At 44.1% G+C, this 9,576-nt stretch overlaps 24 non-coding genes across 24 annotated transcripts; all 24 read left to right on the top strand.

Moving 5' to 3' along the window:
* The first annotated feature begins 28 nt into the window (after positions 1-28).
* On the top strand, positions 29-144 carry LOC142147258 (U5 spliceosomal RNA). Its single transcript, XR_012690412.1, has one exon. It is a non-coding gene; the product is annotated as a U5 spliceosomal RNA (small nuclear RNA).
* Positions 145-435: 291 nt separating this feature from the next.
* On the top strand, positions 436-551 carry LOC142147256 (U5 spliceosomal RNA). Its single transcript, XR_012690410.1, has one exon. It is a non-coding gene; the product is annotated as a U5 spliceosomal RNA (small nuclear RNA).
* Positions 552-845: 294 nt separating this feature from the next.
* Positions 846-961, top strand: LOC142147255 (U5 spliceosomal RNA). The gene has a single exon (XR_012690409.1). It is a non-coding gene; the product is annotated as a U5 spliceosomal RNA (small nuclear RNA).
* Positions 962-1,252: 291 nt separating this feature from the next.
* Positions 1,253-1,368, top strand: LOC142147555 (U5 spliceosomal RNA). The gene has a single exon (XR_012690697.1). It is a non-coding gene; the product is annotated as a U5 spliceosomal RNA (small nuclear RNA).
* A 291-nt stretch (positions 1,369-1,659) lies between these two features.
* Positions 1,660-1,775, top strand: LOC142147385 (U5 spliceosomal RNA). The gene has a single exon (XR_012690535.1). It is a non-coding gene; the product is annotated as a U5 spliceosomal RNA (small nuclear RNA).
* A 291-nt stretch (positions 1,776-2,066) lies between these two features.
* On the top strand, positions 2,067-2,182 carry LOC142147550 (U5 spliceosomal RNA). The gene has a single exon (XR_012690692.1). It is a non-coding gene; the product is annotated as a U5 spliceosomal RNA (small nuclear RNA).
* A 295-nt stretch (positions 2,183-2,477) lies between these two features.
* On the top strand, positions 2,478-2,593 carry LOC142147253 (U5 spliceosomal RNA). The gene has a single exon (XR_012690408.1). It is a non-coding gene; the product is annotated as a U5 spliceosomal RNA (small nuclear RNA).
* Positions 2,594-2,884: 291 nt separating this feature from the next.
* On the top strand, positions 2,885-3,000 carry LOC142147252 (U5 spliceosomal RNA). Its single transcript, XR_012690407.1, has one exon. It is a non-coding gene; the product is annotated as a U5 spliceosomal RNA (small nuclear RNA).
* Positions 3,001-3,291: 291 nt separating this feature from the next.
* On the top strand, positions 3,292-3,407 carry LOC142147495 (U5 spliceosomal RNA). Its single transcript, XR_012690640.1, has one exon. It is a non-coding gene; the product is annotated as a U5 spliceosomal RNA (small nuclear RNA).
* Positions 3,408-3,702: 295 nt separating this feature from the next.
* LOC142147251 (U5 spliceosomal RNA) lies at positions 3,703-3,818 on the top strand. The gene has a single exon (XR_012690406.1). It is a non-coding gene; the product is annotated as a U5 spliceosomal RNA (small nuclear RNA).
* Positions 3,819-4,109: 291 nt separating this feature from the next.
* On the top strand, positions 4,110-4,225 carry LOC142147250 (U5 spliceosomal RNA). Its single transcript, XR_012690405.1, has one exon. It is a non-coding gene; the product is annotated as a U5 spliceosomal RNA (small nuclear RNA).
* Positions 4,226-4,516: 291 nt separating this feature from the next.
* Positions 4,517-4,632, top strand: LOC142147249 (U5 spliceosomal RNA). Its single transcript, XR_012690404.1, has one exon. It is a non-coding gene; the product is annotated as a U5 spliceosomal RNA (small nuclear RNA).
* A 291-nt stretch (positions 4,633-4,923) lies between these two features.
* On the top strand, positions 4,924-5,039 carry LOC142147248 (U5 spliceosomal RNA). Its single transcript, XR_012690403.1, has one exon. It is a non-coding gene; the product is annotated as a U5 spliceosomal RNA (small nuclear RNA).
* A 294-nt stretch (positions 5,040-5,333) lies between these two features.
* On the top strand, positions 5,334-5,449 carry LOC142147247 (U5 spliceosomal RNA). Its single transcript, XR_012690402.1, has one exon. It is a non-coding gene; the product is annotated as a U5 spliceosomal RNA (small nuclear RNA).
* A 291-nt stretch (positions 5,450-5,740) lies between these two features.
* Positions 5,741-5,856, top strand: LOC142147246 (U5 spliceosomal RNA). Its single transcript, XR_012690401.1, has one exon. It is a non-coding gene; the product is annotated as a U5 spliceosomal RNA (small nuclear RNA).
* A 291-nt stretch (positions 5,857-6,147) lies between these two features.
* LOC142147244 (U5 spliceosomal RNA) lies at positions 6,148-6,263 on the top strand. Its single transcript, XR_012690399.1, has one exon. It is a non-coding gene; the product is annotated as a U5 spliceosomal RNA (small nuclear RNA).
* Positions 6,264-6,554: 291 nt separating this feature from the next.
* LOC142147384 (U5 spliceosomal RNA) lies at positions 6,555-6,670 on the top strand. The gene has a single exon (XR_012690534.1). It is a non-coding gene; the product is annotated as a U5 spliceosomal RNA (small nuclear RNA).
* Positions 6,671-6,961: 291 nt separating this feature from the next.
* LOC142147549 (U5 spliceosomal RNA) lies at positions 6,962-7,077 on the top strand. The gene has a single exon (XR_012690691.1). It is a non-coding gene; the product is annotated as a U5 spliceosomal RNA (small nuclear RNA).
* A 295-nt stretch (positions 7,078-7,372) lies between these two features.
* Positions 7,373-7,488, top strand: LOC142147400 (U5 spliceosomal RNA). The gene has a single exon (XR_012690549.1). It is a non-coding gene; the product is annotated as a U5 spliceosomal RNA (small nuclear RNA).
* Positions 7,489-7,779: 291 nt separating this feature from the next.
* LOC142147554 (U5 spliceosomal RNA) lies at positions 7,780-7,895 on the top strand. Its single transcript, XR_012690696.1, has one exon. It is a non-coding gene; the product is annotated as a U5 spliceosomal RNA (small nuclear RNA).
* A 291-nt stretch (positions 7,896-8,186) lies between these two features.
* On the top strand, positions 8,187-8,302 carry LOC142147473 (U5 spliceosomal RNA). The gene has a single exon (XR_012690619.1). It is a non-coding gene; the product is annotated as a U5 spliceosomal RNA (small nuclear RNA).
* A 291-nt stretch (positions 8,303-8,593) lies between these two features.
* On the top strand, positions 8,594-8,709 carry LOC142147243 (U5 spliceosomal RNA). The gene has a single exon (XR_012690398.1). It is a non-coding gene; the product is annotated as a U5 spliceosomal RNA (small nuclear RNA).
* Positions 8,710-9,000: 291 nt separating this feature from the next.
* Positions 9,001-9,116, top strand: LOC142147494 (U5 spliceosomal RNA). Its single transcript, XR_012690639.1, has one exon. It is a non-coding gene; the product is annotated as a U5 spliceosomal RNA (small nuclear RNA).
* A 295-nt stretch (positions 9,117-9,411) lies between these two features.
* LOC142147242 (U5 spliceosomal RNA) lies at positions 9,412-9,527 on the top strand. Its single transcript, XR_012690397.1, has one exon. It is a non-coding gene; the product is annotated as a U5 spliceosomal RNA (small nuclear RNA).
* Positions 9,528-9,576: the final 49 nt, after the last annotated feature.

Genomic DNA, 9,576 nt, shown 5'->3' with positions numbered 1-9,576 from the left:
CACCCAGACAAGAACTGGACTCTTGGTCATGCTCTGGTTTCTCTTCAGAACGCACAAATCTTTCGCCTTTTACTAAAGATTTCCGTGGAGAGGAGCAAAACTGAGTTTTAACTCAATTTTTGCATGCCCCATCTGACTGGGGTTTCATTTTGATGTATAAAGATAAAGTAAACTTGCTCACCATTTCTAAGCCTGGATGAGGGCTCATTTGCATACTAAGTGACTGCCTCCTTTTGATCAGAAATGCTTTTTTTGACAGTGTTCATTCCTTGAAAGAGCCATAAGCACATGGAAAAGAGGGTGAAAGCTGCATATGGAGCAAGGCAAGGTGGAGCCTGAGATGCACCTGCAATTCTTTCTTCAGAGCTGGGTGCTCACTCTCAGGTGAACCAGGACTGCTGGCACTGCACCCAGACAAGAACTGGACTCTTGGTCATGCTCTGGTTTCTCTTCAGAACGCACAAATCTTTCGCCTTTTACTAAAGATTTCCGTGGAGAGGAGCAAAACTGAGTTTTAACTCAATTTTTGCATGCCCCATCTGACTGGGGTTTCATTTTGATGTATAAAGATAAAGTAAACTTGCTCACCATTTCTAAGCCTGGATGAGGGCTCATTTGCATACTAAGTGACTGCCTCCTTTTGATCAGAAATGCTTTTTTTGACAGTGTTCATTCCTTGAAAGAGCCATAAGCACATGGAGAAAAAGAGGGTGAAAGCTGCATATGGAGCAAGGCAAGGTGGAGCCTGAGATACACCTGCAATTCTTTCTTCAGAGCTGGGTGCTCACTCTCAGGTGAACCAGGACTGCTGGCACTGCACCCAGACAAGAAGTGGACTCTTGGTCATGCTCTGGTTTCTCTTCAGAACGCACAAATCTTTCGCCTTTTACTAAAGATTTCCGTGGAGAGGAGCAAAACTGAGTTTTAACTCAATTTTTGCATGCCCCATCTGACTGGGGTTTCATTTTCATGTATAAAGATAAAGTAAACTTGCTCACCATTTCTAAGCCTGGATGAGGGCTCATTTGCATACTAAGTGACTGCCTCCTTTTGATCAGAAATGCTTTTTTTGACAGTGTTCATTCCTTGAAAGAGCCATAAGCACATGGAAAAGAGGGTGAAAGCTGCATATGGAGCAAGGCAAGGTGGAGCCTGAGATGCACCTGCAATTCTTTCTTCAGAGCTGGGTGCTCACTCTCAGGTGAACCAGGACTGCTGGCACTGCACCCAGACAAGAAGTGGACTCTTGGTCATGCTCTGGTTTCTCTTCAGAACACACAAATCTTTCGCCTTTTACTAAAGAGTTCCGTGGAGAGGAGCAAAACTGAGTTTTAACTCAATTTTTGCATGCCCCATCTGACTGGGGTTTAATTTTGATGTATAAAGATAAAGTAAACTTGCTCCCCATTTCTAAGCCTGGATGAGGGCTCATTTGCATACTAAGTGACTTCCTCCTTTTGATCAGAAATGCTTTTTTTGACAGTGTTCATTCCTTGAAAGAGCCATAAGCACATGGAAAAGAGGGTGAAAGCTGCATATGGAGCAAGGCAAGGTGGAGCCTGAGATGCACCTGCAATTCTTTCTTCAGAGCTGGGTGCTCACTCTCAGGTGAACCAGGACTGCTGGCACTGCACCCAGACAAGAAGTGGACTCTTGGTCATGCTCTGGTTTCTCTTCAGAACACACAAATCTTTCGCCTTTTACTAAAGATTTCCGTGGAGAGGAGCAAAACTGAGTTTTAACTCAATTTTTGCATGCCCCATCTGACTGGGGTTTCATTTTGATGTATAAAGATAAAGTAAACTTGCTCACCATTTCTAAGCCTGGATGAGGGCTCATTTGCATACTAAGTGACTGCCTCCTTTTGATCAGAAATGCTTTTTTTGACAGTGTTCATTCCTTGAAAGAGCCATAAGCACATGGAAAAGAGGGTGAAAGCTGCATATGGAGCAAGGCAAGGTGGAGCCTGAGATGCACCTGCAATTCTTTCTTCAGAGCTGGGTTCTCACTCTCAGGTGAACCAGGACTGCTGGCACTGCACCCAGACAAGAAGTGGACTTTAGGTCATGCTCTGGTTTCTCTTCAGAGCGCACAAATCGTTCGCCTTTTACTAAAGATTTCCGTGGAGAGGAGCAAAACTGAGTTTTAACTCAATTTTTGCATGCCCCATCTGAGTGGGGTTTCATTTTCATGTATAAAGATAAAGTAAACTTGCTCACCATTTCTAAGCCTGGATGAGGGCTCATTTGCATACTAAGTGACTACCTCCTTTTGATCAGAAATGCTTTTTTTTGACAGTGTTCATTCCTTGAAAGAGCCATAAGCACATGGAGAAAAAGAGGGTGAAAGCTGCATATGGAGCAAGGCAAGGTGGAGCCTGAGATACACCTGCAATTCTTTCTTCAGAGCTGGGTGCTCACTCTCAGGTGAACCAGGACTGCTGGCACTGCACCCAGACAAGAAGTGGACTCTTGGTCATGCTCTGGTTTCTCTTCAGAACGCACAAATCTTTCGCCTTTTACTAAAGATTTCCGTGGAGAGGAGCAAAACTGAGTTTTAACTCAATTTTTGCATGCCCCATCTGACTGGGGTTTCATTTTCATGTATAAAGATAAAGTAAACTTGCTCACCATTTCTAAGCCTGGATGAGGGCTCATTTGCATACTAAGTGACTGCCTCCTTTTGATCAGAAATGCTTTTTTTGACAGTGTTCATTCCTTGAAAGAGCCATAAGCACATGGAAAAGAGGGTGAAAGCTGCATATGGAGCAAGGCAAGGTGGAGCCTGAGATGCACCTGCAATTCTTTCTTCAGAGCTGGGTGCTCACTCTCAGGTGAACCAGGACTGCTGGCACTGCACCCAGACAAGAACTGGACTCTTGGTCATGCTCTGGTTTCTCTTCAGAACGCACAAATCTTTCGCCTTTTACTAAAGATTTCCGTGGAGAGGAGCAAAACTGAGTTTTAACTCAATTTTTGCATGCCCCATCTGACTGGGGTTTCATTTTGATGTATAAAGATAAAGTAAACTTGCTCACCATTTCTAAGCCTGGATGAGGGCTCATTTGCATACTAAGTGACTGCCTCCTTTTGATCAGAAATGCTTTTTTTGACAGTGTTCATTCCTTGAAAGAGCCATAAGCACATGGAAAAGAGGGTGAAAGCTGCATATGGAGCAAGGCAAGGTGGAGCCTGAGATGCACCTGCAATTCTTTCTTCAGAGCTGGGTGCTCACTCTCAGGTGAACCAGGACTGCTGGCACTGCACCCAGACAAGAAGTGGACTCTTGGTCATGCTCTGCTTTCTCTTCAGAACACACAAATCTTTCGCCTTTTACTAAAGATTTCCGTGGAGAGGAGCAAAACTGAGTTTTAACTCAATTTTTGCATGCCCCATCTGACTGGGGTTTCATTTTGATGTATAAAGATAAAGTAAACTTGCTCACCATTTCTAAGCCTGGATGAGGGCTCATTTGCATACTAAGTGACTACCTCCTTTTGATCAGAAATGCTTTTTTTTGACAGTGTTCATTCCTTGAAAGAGCCATAAGCACATGGAGAAAAAGAGGGTGAAAGCTGCATATGGAGCAAGGCAAGGTGGAGCCTGAGATACACCTGCAATTCTTTCTTCAGAGCTGGGTGCTCACTCTCAGGTGAACCAGGACTGCTGGCACTGCACCCAGACAAGAAGTGGACTCTTGGTCATGCTCTGGTTTCTCTTCAGAACGCACAAATCTTTCGCCTTTTACTAAAGATTTCCGTGGAGAGGAGCAAAACTGAGTTTTAACTCAATTTTTGCATGCCCCATCTGACTGGGGTTTCATTTTCATGTATAAAGATAAAGTAAACTTGCTCACCATTTCTAAGCCTGGATGAGGGCTCATTTGCATACTAAGTGACTGCCTCCTTTTGATCAGAAATGCTTTTTTTGACAGTGTTCATTCCTTGAAAGAGCCATAAGCACATGGAAAAGAGGGTGAAAGCTGCATATGGAGCAAGGCAAGGTGGAGCCTGAGATGCACCTGCAATTCTTTCTTCAGAGCTGGGTGCTCACTCTCAGGTGAACCAGGACTGCTGGCACTGCACCCAGACAAGAAGTGGTCTCTTGGTCATGCTCTGGTTTCTCTTCAGAACGCACAAATCTTTCGCCTTTTACTAAAGATTTCCGTGGAGAGGAGCAAAACTGAGTTTTAACTCAATTTTTGCATGCCCCATCTGACTGGGGTTTCATTTTGATGTATAAAGATAAAGTAAACTTGCTCACCATTTCTAAGCCTGGATGAGGGCTCATTTGCATACTAAGTGACTGCCTCCTTTTGATCAGAAATGCTTTTTTTGACAGTGTTCATTCCTTGAAAGAGCCATAAGCACATGGAAAAGAGGGTGAAAGCTGCATATGGAGCAAGGCAAGGTGGAGCCTGAGATACACCTGCAATTCTTTCTTCAGAGCTGGGTGCTCACTCTCAGGTGAACCAGGACTGCTGGCACTGCACCCAGACAAGAACTGGACTCTTGGTCATGCTCTGGTTTCTCTTCAGAACGCACAAATCTTTCGCCTTTTACTAAAGATTTCCGTGGAGAGGAGCAAAACTGAGTTTTAACTCAATTTTTGCATGCCCCATCTGACTGGGGTTTCATTTTGATGTATAAAGATAAAGTAAACTTGCTCACCATTTCTAAGCCTGGATGAGGGCTCATTTGCATACTAAGTGACTGCCTCCTTTTGATCAGAAATGCTTTTTTTGACAGTGTTCATTCCTTGAAAGAGCCATAAGCACATGGAAAAGAGGGTGAAAGCTGCATATGGAGCAAGGCAAGGTGGAGCCTGAGATGCACCTGCAATTCTTTCTTCAGAGCTGGGTGCTCACTCTCAGGTGAACCAGGACTGCTGGCACTGCACCCAGACAAGAACTGGACTCTTGGTCATGCTCTGGTTTCTCTTCAGAACGCACAAATCTTTCGCCTTTTACTAAAGATTTCCGTGGAGAGGAGCAAAACTGAGTTTTAACTCAATTTTTGCATGCCCCATCTGACTGGGGTTTCATTTTGATGTATAAAGATAAAGTAAACTTGCTCACCATTTCTAAGCCTGGATGAGGGCTCATTTGCATACTAAGTGACTGCCTCCTTTTGATCAGAAATGCTTTTTTTGACAGTGTTCATTCCTTGAAAGAGCCATAAGCACATGGAGAAAAAGAGGGTGAAAGCTGCATATGGAGCAAGGCAAGGTGGAGCCTGAGATACACCTGCAATTCTTTCTTCAGAGCTGGGTGCTCACTCTCAGGTGAACCAGGACTGCTGGCACTGCACCCAGACAAGAAGTGGACTCTTGGTCATGCTCTGGTTTCTCTTCAGAACGCACAAATCTTTCGCCTTTTACTAAAGATTTCCGTGGAGAGGAGCAAAACTGAGTTTTAACTCAATTTTTGCATGCCCCATCTGACTGGGGTTTCATTTTCATGTATAAAGATAAAGTAAACTTGCTCACCATTTCTAAGCCTGGATGAGGGCTCATTTGCATACTAAGTGACTGCCTCCTTTTGATCAGAAATGCTTTTTTTGACAGTGTTCATTCCTTGAAAGAGCCATAAGCACATGGAAAAGAGGGTGAAAGCTGCATATGGAGCAAGGCAAGGTGGAGCCTGAGATGCACCTGCAATTCTTTCTTCAGAGCTGGGTGCTCACTCTCAGGTGAACCAGGACTGCTGGCACTGCACCCAGACAAGAAGTGGACTCTTGGTCATGCTCTGGTTTCTCTTCAGAACGCACAAATCTTTCGCCTTTTACTAAAGATTTCCGTGGAGAGGAGCAAAACTGAGTTTTAACTCAATTTTTGCATGCCCCATCTGACTGGGGTTTCATTTTCATGTATAAAGATAAAGTAAACTTGCTCACCATTTCTAAGCCTGGATGAGGGCTCATTTGCATACTAAGTGACTGCCTCCTTTTGATCAGAAATGCTTTTTTTGACAGTGTTCATTCCTTGAAAGAGCCATAAGCACATGGAAAAGAGGGTGAAAGCTGCATATGGAGCAAGGCAAGGTGGAGCCTGAGATGCACCTGCAATTCTTTCTTCAGAGCTGGGTGCTCACTCTCAGGTGAACCAGGACTGCTGGCACTGCACCCAGACAAGAAGTGGTCTCTTGTTCATGCTCTGGTTTCTCTTCAGAACGCACAAATCTTTCGCCTTTTACTAAAGATTTCCGTGGAGAGGAGCAAAACTGAGTTTTAACTCAATTTTTGCATGCCCCATCTGACTGGGGTTTCATTTTGATGTATAAAAGTAAAGTAAACTTGCTCACCATTTCTAAGCCTGGATGAGGGCTCATTTGCATACTAAGTGACTACCTCCTTTTGATCAGAAATGCTTTTTTTGACAGTGTTCATTCCTTGAAAGAGCCATAAGCACATGGAAAAGAGGGTGAAAGCTGCATATGGAGCAAGGCAAGGTGGAGCCTGAGATGCACCTGCAATTCTTTCTTCAGAGCTGGGTGCTCACTCTCAGGTGAACCAGGACTGCTGGCACTGCACCCAGACAAGAAGTGGACTCTTGGTCATGCTCTGGTTTCTCTTCAGAACACACAAATCTTTCGCCTTTTACTAAAGATTTCCGTGGAGAGGAGCAAAACTGAGTTTTAACTCAATTTTTGCATGCCCCATCTGACTGGGGTTTCATTTTCATGTATAAAGATAAAGTAAACTTGCTCACCATTTCTAAGCCTGGATGAGGGCTCATTTGCATACTAAGTGACTGCCTCCTTTTGATCAGAAATGCTTTTTTTGACAGTGTTCATTCCTTGAAAGAGCCATAAGCACATGGAAAAGAGGGTGAAAGCTGCATATGGAGCAAGGCAAGGTGGAGCCTGAGATGCACCTGCAATTCTTTCTTCAGAGCTGGGTTCTCACTCTCAGGTGAACCAGGACTGCTGGCACTGCACCCAGACAAGAAGTGGACTTTAGGTCATGCTCTGGTTTCTCTTCAGAGCGCACAAATCGTTCGCCTTTTACTAAAGATTTCCGTGGAGAGGAGCAAAACTGAGTTTTAACTCAATTTTTGCATGCCCCATCTGAGTGGGGTTTCATTTTCATGTATAAAGATAAAGTAAACTTGCTCACCATTTCTAAGCCTGGATGAGGGCTCATTTGCATACTAAGTGACTACCTCCTTTTGATCAGAAATGCTTTTTTTTGACAGTGTTCATTCCTTGAAAGAGCCATAAGCACATGGAGAAAAAGAGGGTGAAAGCTGCATATGGAGCAAGGCAAGGTGGAGCCTGAGATACACCTGCAATTCTTTCTTCAGAGCTGGGTGCTCACTCTCAGGTGAACCAGGACTGCTGGCACTGCACCCAGACAAGAAGTGGACTCTTGGTCATGCTCTGGTTTCTCTTCAGAACGCACAAATCTTTCGCCTTTTACTAAAGATTTCCGTGGAGAGGAGCAAAACTGTGTTTTAACTCAATTTTTGCATGCCCCATCTGACTGGGGTTTCATTTTCATGTATAAAGATAAAGTAAACTTGCTCACCATTTCTAAGCCTGGATGAGGGCTCATTTGCATACTAAGTGACTGCCTCCTTTTGATCAGAAATGCTTTTTTTGACAGTGTTCATTCCTTGAAAGAGCCATAAGCACATGGAAAAGAGGGTGAAAGCTGCATATGGAGCAAGGCAAGGTGGAGCCTGAGATGCACCTGCAATTCTTTCTTCAGAGCTGGGTGCTCACTCTCAGGTGAACCAGGACTGCTGGCACTGCACCCAGACAAGAAGTGGACTCTTGGTCATGCTCTGGTTTCTCTTCAGAACACACAAATCTTTCGCCTTTTACTAAAGAGTTCCGTGGAGAGGAGCAAAACTGAGTTTTAACTCAATTTTTGCATGCCCCATCTGACTGGGGTTTAATTTTGATGTATAAAGATAAAGTAAACTTGCTCCCCATTTCTAAGCCTGGATGAGGGCTCATTTGCATACTAAGTGACTTCCTCCTTTTGATCAGAATTGCTTTTTTTGACAGTGTTGATTCCTTGAAAGAGCCATAAGCACATGGAAAAGAGGGTGAAAGCTGCATATGGAGCAAGGCAAGGTGGAGCCTGAGATACACCTGCAATTCTTTCTTCAGAGCTGGGTGCTCACACTCAGGTGAACCAGGACTGCTGGCAGTGCACCCAGACAAGAAGTGGACTCTTGGTCATGCTCTGGTTTCTCTTCAGAACGCACAAATCTTTCGCCTTTTATTAAAGATTTCCGTGGAGAGGAGCAAAACTGAGTTTTAACTCAATTTTTGCATGCCCCATCTGACTGGGGTTTCATTTTGATGTATAAAGATAAAGTAAACTTGCTCACCATTTCTAAGCCTGGATGAGGGCTCATTTGCATACTAAGTGACTGCCTCCTTTTGATCAGAAATGCTTTTTTTGACAGTGTTCATTCCTTGAAAGAGCCATAAGCACATGGAAAAGAGGGTGAAAGCTGCATATGGAGCAAGGCAAGGTGGAGCCTGAGATGCACCTGCAATTCTTTCTTCAGAGCTGGGTGCTCACTCTCAGGTGAACCAGGACTGCTGGCACTGCACCCAGACAAGAACTGGACTCTTGGTCATGCTCTGGTTTCTCTTCAGAACGCACAAATCTTTCGCCTTTTACTAAAGATTTCCGTGGAGAGGAGCAAAACTGAGTTTTAACTCAATTTTTGCATGCCCCATCTGACTGGGGTTTCATTTTGATGTATAAAGATAAAGTAAACTTGCTCACCATTTCTAAGCCTGGATGAGGGCTCATTTGCATACTAAGTGACTGCCTCCTTTTGATCAGAAATGCTTTTTTTGACAGTGTTCATTCCTTGAAAGAGCCATAAGCACATGGAAAAGAGGGTGAAAGCTGCATATGGAGCAAGGCAAGGTGGAGCCTGAGATGCACCTGCAATTCTTTCTTCAGAGCTGGGTGCTCACTCTCAGGTGAACCAGGACTGCTGGCACTGCACCCAGACAAGAAGTGGACTCTTGGTCATGCTCTGCTTTCTCTTCAGAACACACAAATCTTTCGCCTTTTACTAAAGATTTCCGTGGAGAGGAGCAAAACTGAGTTTTAACTCAATTTTTGCATGCCCCATCTGACTGGGGTTTCATTTTGATGTATAAAGATAAAGTAAACTTGCTCACCATTTCTAAGCCTGGATGAGGGCTCATTTGCATACTAAGTGACTACCTCCTTTTGATCAGAAATGCTTTTTTTTGACAGTGTTCATTCCTTGAAAGAGCCATAAGCACATGGAGAAAAAGAGGGTGAAAGCTGCATATGGAGCAAGGCAAGGTGGAGCCTGAGATACACCTGCAATTCTTTCTTCAGAGCTGGGTGCTCACTCTCAGGTGAACCAGGACTGCTGGCACTGCACCCAGACAAGAAGTGGACTCTTGGTCATGCTCTGGTTTCTCTTCAGAACGCACAAATCTTTCGCCTTTTACTAAAGATTTCCGTGGAGAGGAGCAAAACTGAGTTTTAACTCAATTTTTGCATGCCCCATCTGACTGGGGTTTCATTTTCATGTATAAAGATAAAGTAAACTTGCTCACCATTTCTAAGCC

This window comes from Mixophyes fleayi, chromosome 3 (genome assembly GCF_038048845.1).
Source record: "Mixophyes fleayi isolate aMixFle1 chromosome 3, aMixFle1.hap1, whole genome shotgun sequence".
NCBI classification, from domain to species: domain Eukaryota; kingdom Metazoa; phylum Chordata; class Amphibia; order Anura; family Limnodynastidae; genus Mixophyes; species Mixophyes fleayi.
The sequence above is the reverse complement of the archived record's forward strand: the minus strand, read 5'-3'. Positions and strand labels throughout refer to the sequence as shown.